The sequence below is a fragment of the Pelobates fuscus genome, chromosome 13, assembly GCF_036172605.1.
Source record: "Pelobates fuscus isolate aPelFus1 chromosome 13, aPelFus1.pri, whole genome shotgun sequence".
In the NCBI taxonomy this organism is placed as follows: domain Eukaryota; kingdom Metazoa; phylum Chordata; class Amphibia; order Anura; family Pelobatidae; genus Pelobates; species Pelobates fuscus.
Genome location: NC_086329.1, coordinates 36,731,232 through 36,757,719, shown reverse-complemented (window position 1 = coordinate 36,757,719; position 26,488 = coordinate 36,731,232). Strand labels below are relative to the sequence as shown.

At 40.1% G+C, this 26,488-nt stretch overlaps 1 protein-coding gene across 4 annotated transcripts in view; it reads left to right on the top strand.

The window, feature by feature from the left end:
• PAK6 (p21 (RAC1) activated kinase 6) overlaps nt 1-26,488 on the top strand; it is a 71,090-nt gene that overhangs the window by 10,110 nt on the left and 34,492 nt on the right. Inside the window, exon 2 of one of the 4 annotated variants that reach the window (XM_063440215.1) lies at nt 517-608. The gene's annotated coding sequence lies outside the window, so the exon portion shown is untranslated. Of the gene's footprint in view, nt 1-516; nt 701-884; nt 906-11,068; nt 11,113-26,488 lie in introns of those variants that run through there. The other 3 variants (XM_063440214.1, XM_063440217.1, XM_063440216.1) reach the window with 3 other exon arrangements.

Genomic DNA, 26,488 nt, shown 5'->3' with positions numbered 1-26,488 from the left:
CTGTTTTTTGTTTTTAAGTCTTGCGACCCATGTTGTGTTGGCAGACCTGGTAGTCCATCTATTATCACGTCTGCACTTGGCAGAGGCTGAGACTAGAGGCTTTTCTCCTTACAGTGGGTTCAGCAGGCAGGTGAGAGAGATCTTTGATCTCCCCGCAGGCCCATAAAGTCATACATTCTCCTTGTTCTAAATTACATTTTAGTTGCATAAATTGTTATTAATATTCTCAGAACAGCCCTGCCCCTGGCCACACCATCAGGCGTACCCTTAAAGTTAAAGTGTTCCTCTTTGTCCTTTAGAAATGCTGGGGAAATGATCTAGACCTGGTATATTTAATAATATTTTTGGTAATGTTACATTTTAATTTTAATTTTTTTTCAGTTTATTTTAATTTGTGGATAAAATTATCTGGTTGGGACACGTTAACTTTAAAATGAAGAAGGAAACATTTTTTAAGTTGCATAGCGGTTTCCCCTGAAGGGTTCAAGGTTATGTCACGTCTCTTCCCTCTTACAGACAAGCTGAATCTTGCAGCCAAGTTCAGTGAAGCACGGAGTACAGTTTGCAACAGCTCAGGGATCAGAGCGGACCGAGACTTCATTGTCCAGGTAAGAATCCGGCCAGGATTAAATAACAGCAGAGTCTGGAACAAGCTCGGGTGTCCCTGACAGTGAGGACAGCACAGCTGGTCTCTAGACAGGTAATGTCCCACCTACTGTGTTGCATAGTATTTCCACATGTGGCGAGGGTCTCTGGAATTCATGCTTTGGCAGTCATAGCAGGCAGAGTACGCTATGCACTGATATTGTCTGGCAGAGGCGGCTGTGGCCACTAAAGTCAGAAAGCTAATTTTATGGGGCAGAAGGATGACGTGAACATAGTCAAACAATCCGATAAGATCACAGGTAAGAAAAGGGCAGATGTGATCAGACAATAGATTACGAGTAATACTACATATTCTCTCTGAAAGGGAATCATTGCAGAAGGTGCTTCATTTATTATTCCTAGCATTTATAAAACTCCAACATATTCCGGAGTGTTGTACAATTGGAGGGAGGGGGGTTTACAATCCAAAGACTCAAAAAACTAATTTGAATTCAGTGTTTAATTAAATAAATAAAATTTTGGAAAAGGTGATTTAATAATTGCACTGCGATCCAATAAACACCTTTACGTTGAACCGCCACAAAAGATAGGAAGTAGCAATGAGACAGCAGGAAACCCCATGCTGAAGGTTTTGGGGAAACCTAGAGGTAGGAGGGCTATAGTGTGCTTACGTTTGAGTGGGACTCTAACTCTTTTCACTCTCATCCAGGGTTCACGTTATTGTGTCTGCCATTTTGTCAGGTGATTTTATGTGGGGTTTTATTTCTTTAATTTAAAAAAAAAAAAAATGTATATGCTTCCGTTTGAACATGGAATGATTTTATCCTAGTTATAGCTTGCTATTAAATGCGGTTTCTTTATTGTGGAACTTAATTAATGGATCCTGCAGCTGGCTCAGCATTGTATGATTTTCTGTTGTGCACGAAGATGATATTTCTATATTAAACAATAAATGTAAAAGTCAAATTACTAAGTTTATTCCAAAATAAGAAAGGAAAGAATCTCTCAGTAATGAATGGTTTTTCAGCTTGGTTATTTAGTTTACCACAATTCAATGCTCCTTAAATTCACCCCAGACTGGCTTTTCCTTGAAGTGGTTATAGTGGAGTCCTCTGGCACTGGCCCACTGTTCAGTGTTAAACCATTTTTTATCTGAATTGGGGACCCCTGGATGCCAGCAAACAAGCCCCCATTGCCACCTGGGCTAATGCATTTGCCCATTGGAAGGATGTTGGCTGAGCAATGGCATTGGTTATAGATTGCAGTATCAGCACCCCTAGTGGTTCTCTGACAGAAGGAAACCAGGGGCTTTATAGTGGACACTGCGTGCGTGTAAGGCATCTCACAGCGAATCATTCAGTTGGTGAATCACGGCGATGGCTGTGCATATCTCCGCAATACTTATCTGTGAGACAAAAGCAATTTTATTAAAAATAATTTCATCATTAAAAGCATTTTTATTTTTTTTATGTTTAAAGTAATATTTTTCATTCGACTGTGTCCTTGTGCTGTGCTTTCTGTTGAACCTGCATTTACATATCTTTTTCTTGTGCAAACAGTGATATCCTACATCTGGGAGGAACACACTGATGCAGTGTTTGAGAAAGGTGCATCACAGTTGGCAAAAGTTATGATGGCAAAGGGGAATGTGTGTGTGTGTGTGTGTGTACATAAACACACCCAATGCCCACTTCATTGCGCTCGCTCTCTGACTAATAATTCCAGCTAGTTAGTAGTCATACATTGTAACTTTTTTATCTATTTTATTTATTTTTTAAAATAAATATTTATTGTTGCAAACTCTTGTGATTACCTACCAAAAGTAAGTATTCTCCTGGCTAAATCTATTGAGATCCGCTCCATGCGGTGGGGGGCTCTAAACTCCGTCTGAATAGGGATATTCTTTTCTTGGCCTACATTAGTTTATTGATAGTTGCACTCCCAACGGCCTTTTAATAATGGCAGATGAAATAGCTGATGCTTAAGACTGTAACTCCAACTAATCTCAGGCAGTGGGACACATATATGTCACAGTGCTCCTCTTGCAATATAGTCATTCCCTTAAAGGATCACCAAAGTAATCCAGACCTCCTCATCTCAATATAGTGGTCCTGTCATTTTTAACTGCAATGTTTGCATTGCAGGATAAAATACCCTCTAGTGATTGACTTCTGGTCAGCCACTAGGGGCGCTTCCTCCTCCAGAACATAGTCAAACTGATGAGAGCTTTTCATTGGAGAAGCATGACACATGAGAAGCAATGGATTGGAGGAGATGGCAGGTGATGTCCACGTGAATGCTGGCATCACCGGAGAAGGTGCATGGGGCTGCAGTAAAGGAGTCCCTTAACTTTAAACAAAATTATACCGGGCACTGATCATAAAGCCATCAGGGAACCTCTAGCTCTGAAATATCAATTGTTATTTTCGGTAGTATAGGTGTCCTTTAACCCACGTAATTTAACACTTAGGCATGAATTGCAGAAGAAACATACTTGACCTTCAGTCTTGTGGTTATTATGTCTCTGAATCCCCATTGATGGCAATATTTTTCTATTATACACACAATAACGCAGGGTTGTTCCATAAAACGTGATTGGACTACGATTTCAAATGGAATTTAACATTTTCGGTCAATGTTGCCAGACCGAGAACAGAGTGTGAAATTTAATTTTTTTTTATTTTTTGTTGGTTTTTTCATGTTTGTCTACTGTGGCTTAAAAACTTGAAATTCCCTCTGTATTCCAAGCATGTGTGTCGTACATCTAAAAATGTGTGTGATTGTGCATAATATTTCAACGTATGCCATATACCTATTTCTTTATTACCGCCCCTCAAGGATTTGTGTACCTTGTGTCAGGTGGATTTTCATACATGGATATAAAATCTTTTTTTTTTTTTTTTCTCTCCTCCCCACTATGTCCTCTCTATGACCTGAAATAATAATGCAAGAGTTGTAAAATGAACATTTTACTAACACTATAGAGTTGTAAACTAGAAGCCATCGCACAGTAATAGCTTGAAGATTTGGCGGTGTTTTAAATATATAAACATAATGGTGACCTTGGATTTTTTTTCCTTCTGTCTGTGAAGCAATCACACCCACTTTGTTTTAAAATCCTTGAAACTTTTGTTGAGTAGAATAGTATAATATACTATCTATCGCGTGCGTAAAATTATTTTTCTTTCTATTTTTACGGGAGCATTGTATTTTACAGATTTGCAAGCTGCATATATGGTTAAAGCACATCTGTCAATTTCAGGGATCTTTGCATATTCCACAAAGTACAGATCCGATTGGGGGGTCCAGTGGCTGCGGGGTGCAGGCGATGTGAGTTTAATTTGCCTCTGGCTGACCCTTGCAGCCAAAGCCATATTGCTACTCCATGTCCTATGGCTCATGGCACATCAGTCGTGCATGCACAAGAGTACAACATGTGTAGGAAGGATCACGGAAGATTGCGGGGTCCTCCTATAGAAAAAGCCAATTGTGATGGCTGCGGGTATTGGCCAAAGGTTGACAGAGGGGCTCCTTCTTTTTGTCAACCTCAGGCTTTACCATAAGACCCTAAGAAGAAGAAGTCCCTACTTTGTCTTATAATAACTTTGGCCTCTGTTGGAATTTTAGTGACATTCCAATGCAGTCTTAATCAATATTTCTCAAAGAATATATCTTTGTGAAATAATTCTGAAAAAATTACAGATCAATTTAACTAGAAATAAAACTTACAAGTTTGTTTCCTAACTGTACTGGATTAATCATTCCACATATTAAATGACATATGCTTAATTTATTTGAGTATTTCAATGCTCTCCTAATCTTATCCATATTGCAGCAGTTTGTGAGACATCTGTACGTCTGTTTAAATGTGAGATGCAATAATAAATGTTTTATTTTTTAATATGCAAAATAAAATTGTCCTGCACTGATAGCCCATTAGTGGAAATCATTCAGAAGTGGGCATAAAAAAGTGTGTGTATGTATGCATGTGTGTGTGTGTGTATATATACCTGTGTGTGTGTGTGTGTGTGTGTGTATATATAGATCTTTTAATATGGAAAAATGGAAAATAAACTGTAAGTTTTAACTTTATCAAGTCCGTGAGTGCTGGTCATTATCTACAATTATATGCTGATTCCTGGACTGCAAGCACCCGGCCAATATTTGCTGAGAGCGTGAGTGCAAGGATTTTCTATATATATATATATATATATTATAATATTTTTTTTTTATATTACTGTAAAATTAGTAAAGCAGTTAACTTGCACGAAAAAAAAAAAAGCAGAAGTAGCAGTCTCAATCGCATTTGCAGGGTGGAAATCACTATAATCACTGAAACATTAAAGGGGCATCTGCCATTGAAAGTATACATGCTCGTAAAAGGGCTCATTAAATGCATAAGTTAAGAGGTCTGTCTACTAAATAGCTTTCTGCAAAATAAAAGCCGATCTGCAAAGTTTTGGCTAAAATAGCCGTTTCAAAAAACAAAAAAAAACCCCACTGAATTGGAATTCTTCCCTCCCTCCTCCTGTGGATATTTTGGCATAAATATTGCAAGTTGGTTCTTAAATCACAACTCTGTTTCGATGGATTCTCTTTGAAGTGTTTCTACTAGTTAGTCCGTACCTGCGTGTGGAATGTCACACTTTGACAGTAAATAAAGCGTAACTTGTTGGGATCTCAAAACTGAAAATTTAGACCGAAAAAGCTGAATTGAAAACCTAGCTCGCTGGATTATGCAGGACTCAAAACTGTCCTTCTTTCAGCTCAGTTCCCTGGTTTCCCACATTTGGGGAAACCATTGAACTGTCAACAAGCGCACCACTAGCATGTCATTAGACGCACTCGAGCTATGTTCAGCGCACGAATACCTTGCAGAGAGTACTTAAGCCGTGCTCCCTCAGTGGGCTGTCTTGGCTGATTAGCAGTTAGCCTGGTGTACCTTCACAACAAACTACCTTCAGAACAAACTCAGTCCTTTCTGAGCGTGACTAGTGACACAATTGTATCACTGGCCCATCCACTTTACTACCTTCCCTCTGGCATCCCGATTGGGAGGTATGTATAATTTTATTTTTATTATTTCACTCACAGATTCTAAATGGCCAAATTGATGGCCATTCCATATGCAATCTGAGCTTGATCTCTTTTAATTTGTCTTGTTTGTATGGAATGAATCCCCCCCCCCTTTTTTTTGGGCCACATACACAAGTAGAAAGTACATATTGTTACCTGAATACCTACGCATGCTTTCATTTACTTATAAAAGATTTTGCTAAGAAGGATACACTCATATTTTTTTAAACTTTTTTTTTTTTCAAAGTTTATATATTAAAGTTCAAAGCATCTAATAGACTACTTTTAAAACAAAAATTGCCCGAAGGCATATCCAAAATTTGTAAGTTTCCGCTTGGATTTTAGGCTTAGTATCAATGAACTGAGTAAAGTTAAAGCCGGTAAAACGAGTATTTTTAAAATCTGTGCTTTTTTCCAAACTAATCCAGAAGGAACTGAGTCATTTGTGGAGCATGTTCATTCAACAGACGAGTCAGCAATTCATTCAGAGTCATCCAACTGGGTCATCCGCATGTATACGTCACGGATTTCCATAATATTCAGATGACTCACGTGTTTACTTGGAATTGCCATCATTTCCTGCTGGAGAATCATCCGACCAGCAATGAAGTCCTTATGGGGGAGATTTATTCAAGCTCTGTGTTCTTGAAAACTGGTCCAAAGTTGCAAAGGGGGAGAAAATCCCAATGGAATGTACTGTGGGTTCTACTAGTTTCCACGGGATTGCTCCATTTTGAAACCTTTTTGGAAAGCTAGGCAGCAATATATAAATAGGCATTTGTGTTCGATCATAAAAAATATAATAAACAACCCTATGATGTTGGAGGATAATAAGGCCCAATTACCTCCCCCCAAACTATCAACAGTTTCACACATCATGCTGTTCCCAAGGACCCCACACCTTTTAAAAACATTTTTTTAGAGTGTATCTGACCTACACTTTTTATTATCAAGTAGTTGTCCTTCAATTTGGCTATGACCTGAGTGATCAGCTGTGTGTCAGCATCCAGCCACCTTTGTGCTAATGCTCTGCAGGCTGCTAAAAATATAATGTTTATTAATTTCTGTTCTGTTCAGTTGGGGTAATTTAGCCTGAACAAATTTTCACTTCGAATTCTTGACAATTGAACACTTTAGTGAATAGACTTCTTTGTTTATATTCCGCGTAGAATGTTGGGTGACGGAACATTTGTAGGAACTCGGCACAACATGACTTGTCAAGCAATGCCAAACACAATCTTTGATTTTCATATTGTCTGAGTTCATTATAGGGCATTTTATGAGATGCCATATTGGCCCAATCCCAGCACTTAAAACAATGGTAAATACTTAGAGCCTGTGCGAAGCTCGTGATTATCAATATTTTGACCTAGGTTTTGACAGCAGATTAAAGACAACGGCCCTATCTAGACCTCCATTTAATATATTATTGTAGATGCTTTAGTCTCTTGACTTTATTCCATGCTCAGGTTGACAGACCCGCTATTCACATTTTTTTAAAAAATTTTTTTTAAAACCTTCCCTGTTGTATTAATCTCTGCTGATTGTTGTGTTTTTGTTTTTGTTTGATTGTTTTTCTTCTTGCAGTTTTCGTCGCGTATCCCAACGTTGTTGTGTTTGTGCATTCATTTAACCTAGAGTTGTCTATAGCCCATGGTCTAGCACTGGGGTAAAATCCAGCAAGGCCTCCAAACAACAAAGATATTGGCAGCTTCCCAGAGTCTTGCAAGTTATTCCTCGATTTACCGTATATACTCGAGTATAAGTCGAGTTTTTCGGCACTTTTTTGTGCTGAAAACCCCCCACTCGACTTATACTCGAGTCAATGTCTGTATTATGGCAACTTACATTCCCATAATACAGACAAGGACCTCCAGGCTCATTACAAGCCCGGCGGTCCTGTTGGGGGCTGGCAGGAAGCTGTTACTTACCTTTACAGCAGCTCCTGTCAGCTCCCTTCTCTCTCCTCCGGTCTGGTCAGCTCCCTTCTCCTCCAGTGTAAGTCTTGCGAGAGCCAGTGGCTCCGCGCGGCCACGAGACTTACAGTGGGAGCTGACAGGGGAGCTGACCGGACCGGAGGAGAGAGAAGGGAGCTGACAGGAGCTGCTGTAACGGTAAGTAACAGCTTCCTGCCAGCCCCCTCCTACACAGCCCATCCACTGGTTCACCAGGGAATGAGAGTCCCCCTCCCTTGCCAGCTAACAAGCAGGGAGGGGGGACGAATAAAAATAAATACAAATTTAAAAAATAATAAAATATATTAATATTAAAAATAATAATAAAGGGGGGCGGGGCCGGACCGCCAAGCAGAGCAGACGCATGGCACTATAGCTCCTGCTATTTTCTTGCGATTTGGTCCCAAAACGCAATTTCTGGCGCTGCAACACAACAGACAACCACACTGTGAGGTGCTAAGTCTGGAGATCGGTCAGCAACCTGATTCCTGGCCCCTTTTGGGGAGAAAACGGAGCTCTGTGACTGAGGCCTAGTCAAGCCTACCTGGGTGGTGAGTAGGGCGGACGGCCGCCGCTCTGCTATCCTGCCTGGCCGCAACATTGAGGTCCCCTAACGCAATGGGGTGATGGCCCTGCTTCCCCCCCTCTGGGCCGGTGGGGGTCATCCCGGCCTACCCTGGGGCTCTACCCTGATCGGAGATCTCGCTTACCACCTAAGATGGCATCTGGGCCTGACCAGCAAGCAGTGGAGATGGCACCCCCTCAGGGCTCTTGGTGCTCACTACGGGAAACGCAGGGAGAAAGCACATGAGAAACGTACCTATCCTGAGACCCGGCTTGGAGTGCTTCAATCGACACTGAGGGCCTTGGGCAGAGGCCATCTGACTGACAAAGCGGCTACAAAGGTAAACAGGCTGCAAGCTGGTAAGATTCCACGAAGCCGAATTACACACATGATGGCCGTGGATCAATCTGACTTTTATATTCGGGTCGACTTATACTCTAGTACAGGGGTAGGCAACCTACGGCACTAGTGCCATGCACGGCACTCGAGGTGCCTTTGCACGGCACTCAAGGCTGCTAGAGCCAAACAGGCTCTGGCCTATCAGGAGTCCCAGTAAAACTTCAGATATCTGCTAATACGAAGAGGTTTACGCACTGCAGCAATTTATGCACTGCAGCATGTAGAGGAAGTGATCTCAGAGCACTTTATTCCAGCACTTGTGAATGGGAATCCACACAGTAGTAGAGCAGCTCGCAGTTGTTGTTGCAGCTCCTGTCCTTGACCTGTACCTGGCCGGCCTGGTCCCCACTGGAACCCAGGGAAGCCACCCAGACTGCTAGATATACACAGAAATGCAGAATAACCCTCCCCTCATACAAATAATAAGGACAGCCCACACACAAACATTCACACAAACCGCACAAACATACACACAATCCGCACAAACGCAACACCACTAACAATCCACATACATGCACACAACCCCACATGCAGCCTCTCACATGCTATACCCCAAACAGCCCCACACATACACACACTACCAAACACACAATGTGACATATCCATCCACACACACACAATTCCACAAGCTGCCCCCACACACAGCCCACATTCATATGTATCATACATGATACCACAATCTACTCATGAACATATACAATATAATAGCTCATATACGCACAAATACAACGATACAAAGCAATTACAGTATAAATAACACAAGCAGAATACAGCAGCATACACACCTCAATTAAAAAAAAAATAGGACCGGCACGCTCTGGGACATCACAATCCTATATCGGCACAGTGCTGCTAAAAGGTTGCCTACCCCTGCTCTAGTATATACGGTATGTATACTTGACATCAAAGAGACTTAAACCTATTCTGTAAAAAGTGAGCCCACTGAGCTCTAGTATCCTAAGTGAAGGAAATTTTCCAATAATTTCCAAAAACTGCAATCTGTTTTTAAATTTTTGTTGGCATTGCCGTGCTTGATGGACCTCCCTCCTGAGTGATCAAAAAACCTTGCACAAAAATTCTTGAAAGGTTGTCTGTTCTGTGAGCTGAAATTTAAGCTATCTGGGTAGTGAATTAACAGTGTTGCTAATGATCACTACAATTGTGTTTTATGGAGAGTGTGTAGGGAACTGCACTCACTCCCATCAGTCTGAGCCAGGGTGCTTAAGTGTACCGGAACCAAACACTAGATTCCCAAAGTAGTAGAATAAATGAAAAAAGGTCCAGGCACTCCTTGGTTCAAGTGCCTATCTTGAGCCAAGGAGTGCCTGGACCTTTTTTCATTAATTCTACTATTGTGTTTCAGTCCTTCTTGTCTTCTTATCTCAAAGTATGGACCTGTGTCAGCATTTAATATCCTGAAGGTTGAAAATCTTAAAGCAGCTATGTCACCCTATATTTACCTTGGTTCAAACTGTTCCTCTTATCTTCCTCACTCCTAATCTGCTCTTCTCTTTTAATCTGTTTCTGTAGATTCTCTATAGAATACTTTGCCTTATGTATTTTTCCTCCGCGTGACAAAAGGTGGAGTTACGTTTTTCAAGTCTTGTAACTGACCTCAGCAGTCGCTAGTAACAGAAGCTGATGAGAACCCACTGGATCCTGACGGCAGCAGCCATGTGGGACAGGTTCACTTAAGTATAACTCCCAGTCATTTTTCGCTTCACCGTGCGGCTACCAGACACCAAGTGGCGAAGTCGCTATTGGGTGTCTGCAAATAAAGCAAAGAGCCCAGAATGTGACAAAGCCACTTTAAGTGAACACAAGTATGTGTATTATATATTGTTTGTTTGTTTTTGTTTTTGTTTGTATTGTGCAATCTTGGCACTTAAAATATAGAACTTTACTTCTTAAAAATCTTCTAATCTTGGCTTTAGTATCACATTCCCAAAAACCCAACTGTGCACGAATAAGACAGTAATTTAAGACACTTCCTCTTTAACAAATTTAATTAGGTAATTACACGCTCTTCATTATTTTGGGGTATAATTATTTACCTCTAAGTGGCTTGTCTTATAATACACTGTGCATTATTCACATAACACAACTTTGTTGCAATTGCTGCTTACTCACCTGGTCAGATTACCTGTACTTTCCTCTAATTATCGCAATCTCAAAACAGAGTGTTTGACCACCTGCTAATGGTGAGAATTGCATGTAACACAATCTCTCTGTACATTCCTGTCTCTTCATACTGGCTGGATACTTGGTTTAACACCTTCAATCCTCTTCTACCTGTGTCAGATATACCACACCCTGTAATCAAACTCCCAGACAAGTTTAAAAAAAAATTGTACAAACTTGTCAGGTTTCTTCTCTCCTCCCCTGTCCTGAGCTTTCTCCCTCCTCTTTTTTTTCTTTCTTTTTTTTTCTTTCTTTTTTTTTCTTCACTGTCTTTTTTTTCCTGACAGTCAAAGCATGAATCTGATCTAGTAGTTTGTCCGCTGTATTCAGGTGAGAAGCAGCTTTCTATTTATAATCTTATTGCTCCTTTTTGTAATCTTTGGTTTATCTTCTATTAATATTTTAACTGGTTTACATAGCTCTAATAACCTGCCACTTGAGGAAGGCGTATGGTTCAAAGAAAGAGTAGTCCACAAAGAATTGCCAATCAGTGGAGTTCAATAAAACATGTTTGAAGGTACTGCATTGATGCAGAGTTTGAGAATAACCGTATTGGAGGTCTCTGGCTTGAAAAGATTATAGGTTAAGGTCGGTGGACATGGCAAAAAATTGTTTACAACTAGGGGTGTCTCTCTCTTTTTTTATTTTTTTTATTTTTTTAGGAAAGAGGTTAAATGTCCTACCGGGTTGAGTTTCTCCCATTTGGTCCCTGGTTTATAGCGCACACAGTGGTAACAGAAAGATTGGAAAAAGAACAGAATCCATTGTATCAGCACTTTTAGAACCGCCACTGTGATGACAAATGTTTGTTTTGAGCCCAAGTGCCAAATCTTCGACATAACTCAAGTAATAGTTCAACTTAGAGCCTGTAGCAAAAATCGTAGATTGCGGAAAAAGTTTTACGGAAAAAACATTTTGAATAAATCCCCAAAGCAATCTTCTACAGCTCATTGTAGCAAAAGGTAAACAGTTTGCTGTTTCTTATACAGTTGTGCATGGCTTACAGATAGCCACATGTTTATTCTCACTGCGTTAAACAATGCAGCCTTGTTCCTGGCTCCTATACATTGCCAGAGATCACACCGTGCCAGCAGTGTGCCATAGAATAACTTTATCAGTACATGTTCACTGTCGGTGCCCTATACTACGCATCTCGGCTCTTTCCTGCTTTGTAAAAGATTCCACTGTGACCTAGCAACAATCGCTCACAATGCATAGCGAGAGTACTACCGTGCCACGGTGAACAAAAGTAATGCAGTTTTGATGCATGGACAGATACAATCTGTAAATCCCATGCAGAGTCCATGCCACAAACACGTTTTTTGCAATTATGACACTAACCGGCACAGTCAGAGTTCTCCTGTGGATCAACCAGCTATCAGTACCTTACGACGAACATCCTGTCTTGCTGCAGGGCTGCACTCTCGGACTTTCGTATTTTCCTTTCTGGAAAATGTAAATGTATAGTATACTTAAAATATAGCACACTAACTTATAAAATAAACAAATATTTATGTACGCATGTATATTTGAGTATGTAATGTATACTACATAATGTTAGATTACCATACTGCAGAAATGGTGATGTCATCTGGGCAGATATTCTCCAGTATGAGCAGGTTACAATGCACGGATCATCTCCGTACAATCCTGGGGCTATAATCTCTGGCAGACTGATGCATAGTTCTGAACAGGAGCTGAAAGAGCTGGCGCTTGGGACTGTGACTCCCACAAATCTCGGACAGCACTAGGAAAAGTATATCCCATCGCTACACTTATAATAAAATACTACACCTTTCTCCTTATTTAATGTGAAATTTCACATTTATAGACCAAAACATTGACTTTGAGAAGTATTGGTTAAAAAAAATAATTGATCTATATATCACGTCAGCCGACACCTGGCCAGATTATAAACAAACTATACCTTTATGTCAAGTATACGAAATAGTACAAATGATGAGAAAACGCTACTCCATTTAAAACTGAATTATTAATTTGCATTTAGATTTGTCCTCTTACAGGGTTATTCACGCATGTGTGTATTGTCAACAGGCCATTTTATTTTCAGTGTCACTATTATGGCCCAAAATGTGAAATTCTTTTATTAATCTGCGTGGAGTGTGTACGGTTTTTTCCCCAGTGTCTTGCAAGTGCGCGAGAATAATTTTGTCGTGGCACCGAGCCGCAATGTATAACTTAATATCCAGTGTCTTGCTTTTTTCGTAATTTTTGTCTCATGAATTTGTGATTCGAGAGTATCAAACGCTTGCATCATTTCAGCTCTAGAAACATGATCTAGAATCCATGTATATCTTGTGCACTTTGGATGTTTCCAGAGCTGCGTGCTCAAACATTGTGCGATATCTTGTCTTATAGATAAATGTTCCAGTGATGCAATATCGACTTGCATGTACACAATGCCACAACTCTGCTGCTATCTGACCACACGCAAGAACACTCCATCCAGAAACCTTTTCATTGCTCAGAGCGGTTTTAATTCCCAATACCTCCTTCAAATACCATGTATTCCACACCATTTATTTACCGTCTGGGTCCTGGACTTTTGGCTTTGTGTTTTGAACTTGACATATGGCTTTGTGTTTTGAACTTGACATATGGCTTTGTGTTTTGAACTTGACATATGGCTTTGTGTTCTTAACCCTGATTTCTATCTGACTGCATTGGCCTTCTGACCTCCTGTTCTTGCTGTCTTCTCCTATTCGATATACAAAGTCTGAATAGCTCCGGTTCTGCTTTTCACATTCCAAGACATCCATTGCCACCCTGCATCCTTGGAGACTGTCACAGGTGTGCACATTGCCTCTGGGCACAGCTGCAGTGGGTGGAGTTACCAAAACACACCTGGAAAGTCAGTCATTTAGCAAAGTCTCTCACATGTATGCCAATGATCATTTAAAATAGACCGGGGTATATTCTGTGAGTGCACTGGATTTTGTATGTTGGATGAATTGGCCCCAGCAGCACCCTTATAATGTCTGCAAGGTCAGGCCAGTGCAGCCCTCTTGGTTATATATTTTTATATATAAAATCTAGATTTTTGAGGTGTGCTACTAACAGATTGTGTGCCCAGAATATCTGCGTGCAGCTACTTAGCCAGTTTTAATAATGGAGACACTCCTTTTGGTAAGCCCCGTCGACATCTGATACTTGAAAGGCCTGACTGAATAAAGGTAGCTCTATTAACCCCGTCATTGCCAGGCATCGGGTAAATCTCTTTACACAGTGAACGTTCTCTCATGAAGGAGTTAAGGCTACCACATACCTACCTTTTTATGGGGGAAAAAAAGAAACTTAATTTAAAAAAAAAATACGACTTTCAAAGACTATCTGTGAACAGAAAGTCGAGGTACAAGGGTGATCGAATGTGTTGTTTTTTTTTTTTTGCATTGTGACTTGTTTTGGAAGATCTGCATTGTAGGTTTGTATTTCATTTTAAACCTGCAATAAAGTCAGTATTAGAGTTTTGTTTTTTTAGTTTTTTCTCTTGCTCTCCCACTTGTGTGCATACTGCTGGAGGTGATTTAAGGGAGGGGTTGATTTCACCTATGTGACTTTCTGTGCAACCTTTGTAACTCTAAGCATAAACTCAGCGCTTGCTCACTGTGTGTATTATGTAGTAGAATAGTTTTAAGTACTTGGGAAGTGAAAGCATGTAATTACAGTTTTTACATGTAGCGGACCCCGGGTAACCTGACCGGTTACCTCAGCTAATTTGCTTCCTTCAGCTGCTCAGGAACCGCTTAGAGTATAAAGAGACCCATTCCCCCTCCCCCCCAGTAACTGGACGAGACGCAGCTCTGGAGGTACAACCCAAGACTGACTGTTTATTTTGTCACACATGGGTTTTACATGCACAGACCCCTACATGGGGTCTCCAACACAAAACCGGGGTTTCAATCCTAGGAAGCTGATGGGGGGATGGAAGAGGGACAAAGCAACCAGTTCAAACTGGGTCAGCAGTGTCCCTGTGGCTTGTGGCCCGCGCCAAACAAATCAGGCCATCCATCACATATCTCACGCCATAGAAAGGGACAGCAGGCACATGGGCATATGGCACTCAGTGATTGCGTTCCATCACAATACACTTTTGCAGTTTTAAGACTTGTCTGCTGCAATCATGCTAGTACTCATTGCCCCAGCTTTGCATTACCCATAATGCAGCATTGGTGACTGCCTAGGGCCCAGTTGGAACTCATGCTCTGACTGTGAGGGAACCGACAGGGAGATCAAAATATTTAACTGCTTAAGCTTGCACCCCCTCACCTGTTTAAGGTGGTCTGCACCTCTATTAAATGAAGACCACTTCAAGAGCAGCCTGAGGTCCCTCAGTGCTTCTCAACGACTCAGTGCTCAGTCATTTGCTGAATACTAGGACCACAAAGTAGTGCACCTGAATATTGGTGCAGACCACAGTGCTGCCTCACCAGGGATCCATCTTCTTAGTGTGCCTCTACTGGACCACCAGGGATTACACCACCTCTTGCAATTGCCTTTTGATGTGAACTGCCAATCCAATGATTGTTTAAGAAGCTTCTTGTAAATGAAGCATTGAACGCAAACTGCATCTACCTACTTTTGTGCTGATGATGTCCTATAGATTCAATTATTGAATCTGTGTTGGCCAAAACCCCATTTTTATAATTCTTTATTTTTATTGTGCAAGTGGTAGCAAACAGGCTTGATACGCCACGATAGCTATACCAAGCAGAGTAAAACCATTCAAGATGGGTTATTGACATGGCATTCAGGGACATATATTTAATGTTGCATCAGTAAGGTGTGAGATCATGTATATCTAACTATGTGGGGTAATGAGAGCTTGTTGTAAAATGTAACTCTGAGTACTTGTTGAGTACCTCTGACGTGACAGGGCCTTTGCCTTGTAAACTGTGGTTGGGGGTCTTATCTTGTCTTAGAGCTAGGTCACAGCTGTTACTCGTGCCTGGGTGCAGTGTACTCCTATTTGCTATGCCGTTAGCTCCCTGACAAGTCTGAGAAAAACGTGAGACATGTCTTCAAACTTATATGGTGTGTGGTCTCTGACGGCTGCCAGCACCGCTGCCTTGTCTCTGCCACTTTGCACCTGAAGGACCAAGTCTCTTGGCACGTTGTCTGGGGTACAAGGGGACTTTGGCACTCTGAAGAATCCATCAATTCCCTCCGTTTTGCCTTGTCGTGGGGTAAGTAGAGCAACTAGTAAGTGCCTCAGGAAATGTGGGATTTCAGCCGTCTGTCTCTCTTCCGAGATGCCCCTTATTTTGACGTTGTTTTTTCGCCTCCAGTCTTCGATGGTGGTGAAGCAGCGGTCACTCTGCTCACTTTGCTGTTGGAGCCCGTTGACTGCTTTCTGTAACACAACAATCTGTAGTGCTTTGTCGCTGGATGCGGCCTCCACCAGGGCCTGCCTGCCCGATAGGCTCTGCAAACCAGTACGGAGTAATGCTACATCCATCTGGGTACTCTTCTGGAGGTCCGCAAGGAGCATTTCTAGCATTGCAGTAGTCACTGGAGAGTTGTCTTGTCCAGTATTCTTCGGTGCTGGGCATGGTGTGTCAGGTAGAGCCTCTTCCTCTGGGGACATGTCGTTGCATATTTCAGAGTGGGCCTCAGGGTAGTCGGCCATCTTAGGTCTTACTGCGCCATGTGCCTGTTGCAGCAAGCCCTCAATATTTAAGACCTAGTTAACTAGGGGGGGGGGGGGGGAGTTCCCCTCCCTTTGTCACTGTTTTAGGGTTGTGGGGGGGTGGGGGGGTCACGGTTTTAGGGTCCTCAGAGATTTATACAGCTCAATTGGTCAGAGCTCTGGATGTGTGCTGCCATTCAGCACGGCTGCTTGGTTCCGCCCCCCCACCAAAACCCCTTTTTGAATGTCTGACATCCACTAATAGGCCGATCAAGTTCTCAGTAGATGTTGTTTCCATTTCTAAAATTGGTCTCCTCTCTAAATATCCCTGCTGATAGTAAGCCTGGTCAAAATTAGCACTGGTTACAAATGTCAGCAAGGTGTGTGCCCTTGAATCTTAACAAGGAAACTAGACCAATTTTCCTGTCTATTTGCCATTAGCGGAGCTGTAAGACTAATTGTGATTTTTTTGTTTTTACACTAGTTAGGTTTTTACACTAGTTAGGCTCATGTAGGACTGTAGAAGTGAGACCATATGAGTCTTCATATGTGATTGCGATATGTATTGTTCTAAACTTGAACGTTGGTAAGAGCAAAACATTGCAATGGGATGAATACTTAGTTGTAGAGCCTAGTGCACCTCTTGTGACCCATCTAATTACATTACTAGTGAAAGGAAAGAATCAAAGCTATAACAAAGTTGTGTATTATTATTTGGAAAGAAAATCAGGATTCACGTTGAACAAAGTTGGAAAATGTAACTGGATATAAAATCTATATAGAATGTAAAGAAAATCTTGATCGATTGTGTAAGGCTGTACAGAGGTGCTCCAGTGGGCAGAGCCCTACTCCTCTCCATTCTCAAACCTTGTTACCTAAATGAATATGTAATATGTACATATCCAACAACATGTAAAACCTCTTCTGTTATTCTGCCCCAGTATTGCACTCCTTTAAATAACTGATCACTTCTCTTCTACATCACTCTCTGGCAAAACATTCCTCACATTGTTTTGCTCGAAATTAGTTTATCTCCTTGCTTTGCCCTGACTGATCCAGCAAATGTTTTAACCCAAATATAGAGTAATGGAGAGGTAATTCACGCCATTATCACTATCAAAAAAAAATGTGGAATGTCCTACTTCTTAATCAATAACAAGGTTGTGAAAAAAGTTCCCTTGCATGTGCAGCTCTGTTAACTCCTTGAAGACTTAATTTGTAATCCATTAACCTCATTCTCAATGCAAGTTTTTGTTTTATGACAAATTGGATTGATGGTGATCATATGACTATATTGACAGCAGGCTGGGCCCCCAGTCAAAAGGTACCCTACACCACTTGAAGACTAATATACATACTTTAAAAGGACACCCCAGACTGCACTTCATAACCATTTTATAATGCATAATATACCTTGGTATGCCTTCTACTGGAGGAGTATACAGTTGACATAATGTATAATGGTAATAATATAATATAGGGGTAAAATAAAATTTGTTGAATGCCTTACGGATATTAGGAATCTGCAGGGCTTTTAGAAATGAAACTTCCTAAAATGACAGCAGAATGCAATAAAAGATTGTATATGGTATAATGGCACCATTCTGTAGACACGTTTGCCTAGATGACATTAAACATCTCTGTGCCTTGATGTGCACACAGCCCTTCCGTGTAACAATACAGTATGTAGATGCTTGCAAGGAGCGGTATGTCATGGTGTCTGGGAAGTACAGTATTTAGCAAGTGGTGGATAGTGATGAATGTAGACTGTATAACTAGAGTGAAGGATTATTTTTCCCATCCTGGGCTCTCAATATTTATTACCCAGCTAAATAAACTTATTTTATTGACCCGACAAGAGGTGGTTTGACATTGCTTGAATATGGCGTTTGTGCCTACAATTTTATTTCTATAAAGAGAATATATTAGAAATAATTCAGTCTAAAAGAACAATCCTGACTTAAAACTTTGCCCCCAGATGCTTGTGAACTACATTTGCAGTGCTTAATTTTCTACGTCTGACACTTTTTTTTTATTTTTTATTTTCTTTGCTAGCCTAGATTCACAGTTATGGATTAGTTCTGCTAGTTATATCCCCGTTATCACTTTCACGTGATGGTGAGTTTGCCTCTCAATCTGGTAACATTGAGTAATGGTTGATAACCAGATTATACCGCGTTTTCATGCTGATGCTCTGGCAGTGAACCTAACATGTCCATGTCGTGTGGTTTTTGTGTCTTTTTTTATTTTTGTCCTTTTTTTTTTTAAACTGTTCAAGACTTCTTGCACCCCTACAGTAATGTGTATCCCTTTAAACGTTCAATGTCCATATCAATTTAGTGTATCAGTGATCAGTTTTGGTTCTATTTAAGAACCACTAGCGTTAAGGTTTGTTGAAGTGTTCCAATTCACCAGATCTGCATTGTACAATCTATAATGAATTTTTCCTAGGGATGGCTATTATTCTGTCAGGGCAGAAATTTATGATTCAATAAATTTCACGTCGTTGAGGGAAGTAACCATGTTGCTAGGAAGAAATAAATTGCTTTGTTACTGCAATGCCTTTATACGTACAGATAGACATCCTCAAGGTCAGTGCTGGGGATTGCAAGGTCGTGTCATTACATTGGGTCGTTTTAATGGCACTGGAAATGGTTCTCACACTGATTGCTTAACTAGTGACGTTCTTACCAGTAAATCCTCTTACTGCCACTCTGGGTGCTACAATTATATCAACGGCAAAAATGGAACTCTGACATACACTTATTAATTGCTCGTCACAGAGATTTCTAATATACACCAGGCTTCAGGGACCAGATTTTAATAATATTTTTTTATTTTGAATATTCCTAGAAACATTATTTATTATTCACTTTTATTCTTTCTGTGCAATGCTTATTCAGTTTACGTTCCATGTATGAAAACTAGAAAACGTCAGATTAATGTAATAATGTTTCCTTTCTCTAGCTGAACCATTCTTTCTGTTTTTTTATTTATTTAAATTTATTTATTTATTTAAAAAAATTAGATAAAATTAAATCAATTTAAAATCGAAAATAGATATTAAACAATCTAAAATGATAAATAAAAAGCTAATCTCTTTTAAAATGAGTTTGTATATTTGTGCAAATACCTGCAAGTCATCATCTGCTTCAATACAATTAAAGGAACACTATAGTCCTCTAAATTACTTTAGCTAAATAAAGCAGTTTTAGTGTATAGATCATTCCCCTGCAATGTCACTGCTCAATTCACGGTCATTTAGGAGTTAAATCACTTTGTTTCTGTTTATGCAGCCCTAGCCACACCTCCCCTGGCTATGATTGACAGAGCCTGCATGAAAAAAAAACTGGTTTCACTTTCAAACAGATGTAATTTACCTTAAATAATTGTATCTCAATCTCTAAATTGAACTTTAATCACATACAGGAGGCTCTTGCAGGGTCTAGCAAGCTATTAATATAGCAAGGGATAAGAAAATCTTAATTAAACAGAACTTGCAATAAAGAAAGCCTAAATAGGGCTCTCTTTACAGGAAGTGTTTATGGAAGGCTGTGCAAGTCACATGCAGGGAGGTGTGACTAGGGTTCATAAACAAAGGGATTTAACTCCTAAATGGCAGAGGGTTGAGCAGTGAGGCTGCAGGGGCATGTTCTATACACCAAAACTGCTTCATTAAGCTAAAGTTGTTCAGGTGACTACAGTGTCCCTTTAAAGTTGTATTCTCAAATTCGGTAAAGTGGTAGAGGTTGCGCAAACCGTTGCTTTGTATAGCAAACACTAATGCTACTACTATTTATTTAAAAGACTTATAAAACAAACGTTTCGGGTTAATCCCTTTCTGGCATTGTGGCTTATTGACAAGGGAATTTCAAAGGTTTTTCCGGTCTTTTGATCTTAAAATATTTGTTCTTTTGACTGTTTAATAAGTCTGACTGCAAAAGCTCTTGAGATAGCCGGTATGTGATACACAAAGAATGCAGTAATAATGTACCCTTTAATTAGAGAGTCTGGAGAAAGTAAAGTTCACATTTCAGGATGATTAAGGAAAACTGTTCTTTAGTTGTGAACAAATTTAGGGCAAAGATTTTCACAAATACTGTGTATTCAAGAAAAATGTGCAGAAAAGGAGGCGAGAGACAGATGCCCCTAATAATGAGATCTACTACCTCACCTTTGTCACCCTCACCTTTGTCACACTAATAATGTTCTAGATATTAAGAGTACCATATAATTTACTGACTGAAGCGGGTGGCGATTATCTAAACAAAATGGCTTTTAAATGGGCTAGAGCTTGACTGCCATGCTAGTCAGTTGCATATTCTGAGCGCTCTTAGATACAAGCTTATCTTTTATGCCCTTTTGTGGATATTTGGTTCGAATCGAGTTTTATTTTGATGGCGACTATATTGCAGTTTCGTGGGCATTGAATTTTATGTTTTAACACTGATCTATTTGGACAAATCACACTGCAGTCACCCTACTCTACACGACATCTGCTGTTTGTTTGACTATACAGACACCCTCACATTGCCGGCGAGGGTGATCACGGCAGTAATACCCAACACTGCATTGGTAGCTGTCTGTCTCAAAGAGACAGACTGGGATGTGTTTTCACCTATCATGGGCATCACTGACTCCAGGGAACAGAGGCCTGAAATTCTGGCAAGACTGGTTGGGATATTTTCTGACTTCTGGGCCAAACATTCACGTTGTAGCCAAAGAACCATTACCTACCTTGCCTCCAATTCCTGCACCATGGGCTGATCGTTCCCGAGGCAAGGACATCTCTTAAACAACATGCTGGTTCCCATTATGCATTGCGGGAACCAGCAGAGAATAGTTTGTGCCGCTAGCGACAGTCTGGAGATTCCTTCCCTGCCAAACGTGTTTCTGGGGAAAGGGGCCTACTTTAAAATTAGCAGTTGGTGACCCTCCATTGCAGCCCTGCTATATTTGGAACACCTTGACCATCCCTCTTGCGTCTCTCTGTTTTGAGCCACTGTCTCTTTGGTTGCTTCAATTTCCATGGTACTGGGTTCTACCTAGGGCTGGTAGAGGTTAATCTGAACTCCGGATTCAGGCCTGTTTTACCAGCAATTCGTCATTTAAACCTTCCTCTTCTACAACACTGCAGGCACTGTACTTTAGCAATGCTAATATTTTGAGTAGATATACTATGTGTTTCTGCATTTAGCTTCATTTAATGGGAAAACCTTGATCCTGCTGCATATTATTTTCTTGAATGACACTGTGTGATTTATTCTTTGGATCTTTTATTGTATTAAACATATTCAGTGCATGTCAATCTGAAGAATAAAGTATTTTAAAATAATGAGATTGTAACTGTGATACAAAGAATGAACCTTGTGGTTTTTTTTTTTTTGGTTTTTTTTAAATTATGATTTTAGAGGTATGATCATTTGAGTACGCTCCAAGTTCCGGCTAAAATGAATGAGTAATGTAGACAAAAAGAAAAGGAAATTGCACCTTTTTGTCATCCCAACTTCCTTATGGGGCAATCTAATAACTATGTATTAAGATAATGTCATAGCATTTCCCTGTACGTTTTTACACATCCTGATGGGATCAGACCATGTCGTGGGAAAGTTCATGAAACAGATGGTGCCCTGTGCAAAAATGTAAAACACTCACTCTGCCAAGTATATATAATCTATGAACACCCACCCCCTCAAAAAAATAACAGCTGTATTACTATAACTATACAAACTGTTAAACCAATGACGTGATGCACTGTTGCAACCTGCTCCATGTGCAAGCACTCTCTCTGCACTTTGAGTGAAATGCAGAGCATTGAAGCTCATTGTTGCTCGGCGTATGTGTGTTTGATAACTCCTACTTCTGACGTAGGCATGTTGTCTGTGTCAGTGGTTTTGCACGTATAGGTGCATGGACGATCCATTCTAATTTTGAATTCTAAAGAACCTTTGTAAAGTCACTAAAATCCATCAGCTTTAACTTCAAAGGTGGACTTAGGTGGCATGAGGCTTTTCCCCTATTCTACCTTGTATTATACAGGATAGTCACTAATGGGAGATAAATAAGGTATTGACGTTGGTATATACAGATACAATGCCTCATACAGCATAGTACACTGTCAGTCTATAGATAATCTCTCATACAATTCAGTTCAATAGAGTAGTTAAAGTATTTAAAATGGTAATAGCAGATATTTGATCTAATAATGTTGACAGAACCAGTATGTGCAGAAGAGATTCATAAACTACTTTACAATGTGTAACGGGAGCAGCACTATCTCTTCTAGTAGACAAGAGGACTAGACCCTGGCTCTGGATTCAGATCTATTCCACCATGGCATTTGTCCTGTCTCCAAAGGGGAAATGTCCAGCGCTACCTGACTATGTGCAGGGTAGAGAGGGCTGCAGTAATGGAGGTTGAAATGTGCTCACGTTTATTCGCAAACCTCAGCCAGACACTCAATGAACTGGAAAGCAGAGTCCGGGTTAGCGTGAGAATTCAAAGTGAATTTCAAATTTAAGGCCAAAATAGCTGAAATGGAAGCATGTATTACTTGGCTATTTTTTCCAGTTCAACTATTCTGGCCTTAAGTTTGAAACTCCCTTTGAGTTCTTGCTCGGCATAATGTTTACAAAATGGGAAGGGGAACACGGTGACAAGAGACTGTAAACCTTATAGGAGACCGAAAGTGAACACTAAGCTCCTGAAACACTTGTTTTGCTTAGAGTAAGCCTTTCTGAGGCTGCCCCTCCAAAGTAAAAAAATAAAAAGACAAAAAAAAACCCCAACACAATGTATTTATAAAAATCACATTACATCCTGCTAGCTAGCTACAGAACACAACAAGGGACACACCGTCTCTAGGAAGGATGCTGGCCTCCAAGCTCCTGCACAAGTCACGCAGATACAATTCATGGGGTGCCAGCACAAAGGTTGGGAAGCTTTCATTACATCCCCAAATTAGCGGTTTAGCCCACTCCTGCTACAATGTGTCATCTCCTTATATGTAGAGTATATGTCACAGCTTCTATTTATCATGTTTGTCAACTTACTAGTGCATTGCCAGTAAGATTTCAAAGTTCTTTGTCTGGAAACTTAAAGGAACACTATAGGGTGACCTCATCGGAATTGACAGATTTTAGCCAATGGGAAAGCATTGGACTTGCTAAAATCGGCAAGGGGCGGAGGCACATACCATTTTGTTCTATCAGCACCTCCTCATAGAGAAAAATTCAAGAATGCAGTGTGTGGAGATGCTGAACGGCACTGCTGCTTACTGTGCAGCCCTGAGCCAGGAAGCACCTCCGGTGACCATTGAGGAGTGGCCACTTGGTGGTGTCCCTAGGTGCAATGTAAACAGAGACAAGGCAGTGTTTGCATGAAAGTGCCTGAAGGCAATGATTATACTCTCCAGAACAACTATGTTCTGGTGACTATAGTGTCCCTTTAACATGATGCACAGTCATTATTACCATGTCCTGTACAACTGCATCTTGCATTAAACTCCCTAGGTGATTAGTTTTCCTGCTCAGTGGCAACAATGGTATTTTTCTTTAACCCCATTATCTATATTGGCGTCACCTGTGTTTTCATTCATAGTACATAGAAAAGATTTATTTGATTGGCACCAATTGAGAATAGTAATGGGAAACGGCACTGCACAGCGCTCCATGTAAGGCTTAGCGGATCCCGGCTGCTATAATTTAGTTATACATGCGTCACCGGTACATGCAACGTTTCTGCTACTAAGCCTTGGTCATGACCAAGCCTTTGTAGCAGAAATATTCTGTGTAACCGTGACTGTGTGCACAAATATATTATTAGCACACACCCCTTCGAGACTGTCCACTTATTGTTAGAATACCAAAATGAGACAGTTAACTGGGGTGATTAGGAAATAGTTTGCACCTTTCTAGTGCTGGAAAGTGGAACAAACATTGCTCACCTCCCAAAAATTCTCATGTTTAAAAAAAACAAACAAACAAACTGTTAATTGTTTTCTTTTTTTTCTTTTTGTTTTGTTTTTAATAATTCATATACACAGTACTCTCTCGAAACATGAATAAGTCAACTGTCAAATTAGAGTTCAAATGCTTGTTTATCCAGATTCCCATATCTGTTGTGGGTGTATACCAAACGTTATACAGTTTTTTTTTTTGTTTTTTGTCTTCCTCTGTTTTGTTTAAAGCACCAGAGGCTAAGTGTAACACAAGAAAAAAAAAAAATATTAAACCCCATCATAAGTTAGACACAAAATGTGTAGAGGATTTTTGACTGTAGTCTTTTAAACTTGTGATTGCGACAATATGACCCCACTGTATTGTTGTGTATATGTGTGCATGTGTACATCCGTGTCTCATTCAAATGGATACATGAGTCCCAGATAAAATAATTAAAAGTGTACATTTGATCTTTTAATATTTTATTATATAGTATTTTATTTATATCTATCTAGATTCTTTTAGAGTTGTTTACCCCTATTTAGTGAAGACCAAATAAAGAAAGAATTGCTTTCCAGAAAAAAGTTTGTATATACTTAAAACATAACTTTAATTATCATAAAATAACCAAACCACAAAAACATTAGTTAAACCCAAGTACAGCGATGTTAAAACTCCAATGTGAACCCAGCCAAGTCTAAATACACTAAAAATTAAAGGGACACTATCATGTCTGGTTGAAGTGGTCTGGGTGACTCATTGAAGTGGTTTGGGTGTAGTGCCACTGTTCCCTTAACCCTGCTTTTGTAATTATTGCAGTTATTGAAAAACTACAATAATTACCTTGCAGGATTAACTCTGGGTGCTCCTGAGTCCTTAGCAGTCTTTTGGTCCGCTAAATGATGCTGGATGTCCTCATGCTTTGCATGAAGACATCCAACATCTACTAAAACACCATAGGAAAGCATTGTTTCAATGACTCAATCGTCAGCTGATGGTGGTGGAGGAGAAAAGGATGTGGAGCCTGACCCACCACTGAGTGACGAGTGGTTTTAACCCTTTCAGCGCTATGGAGGGGTTCTATAGTGCTAGGAATACATCTTTGTTATCCTATCACTACAGTTTACCTTTAACTTGTTCTGCATTATTTGTACACCTGAAGCACTGCTGTCTAGACACAGAGTAGCATTGGGGTGTTACAATGTAAAGTTAATTAATTGCTACTAACAAAATACAAGCTTCTGATTAAGGATGCTCCTAGAAATAGGCACTCTGAGTAAGAGGCAACTGTAAAGAAAAATGGTTCAATTTTGAATTACAATAGTAAAAGGTGCCTAAAATCATGTAGCAAGAGAGGTAATCAAGAAATTCCAAATATGATGCCAACAGAGATAGTATAGAGGTGGCAGAGATAACGATTATCACAGTTAATGGTAAGGGACCGAATAAATGGGAGATCGGTGTTCCTTTAGGGGCACCTATTCCTATCCTGGTAGATGTTTCTGTGCTTCCTTTAAATACTGAACAATATACAGGCTGTCACCATCTCTACTATCTGGCTAGTCTTGGATTTTTTTATTTTTATATAGGGAGATAATTAAAGGCTATAAAAGGAAGCAAACTGATGCATATTCAAGACCGTGATATCATATCATGAGTTTGTAACGGTGTCAGAAGAATCAGGAAGTATCCGGCTATATTTTGACAGCAGCCGCAGATCGCCAATATCGCGTAGCTCTTCAAGCAGTGCTTGGGGTGTTCTAAGAATGCTGACTGAGGTAGTTTTTGGAGTATTTAGACTTAAATACTACTCCACTTGGGTTTTAACTAAGGATTTTGTTGTTTGATTACAATATATTAAACGTCATTTTAAAATAATATTAAATCATTTTAGAAGTTTATCTAACAATATTAAATCAGGACTCAAGTTTATATTTAGACTGTCTGGTATTAATCAGCAGGAATTTGAGTTGAGTTTTGCGAAGTAGTGAGATGCTTGGAGTGGAGATCGGGGTAGAGCCGTCAGTAACTGAAAATATGCTGTCTGTCATCAAGGCCCATCTTCCTCACGGCTCCTGTTCTGAGGGCACAGCTGGCTAGCCCATTGAGCTTTCATGCT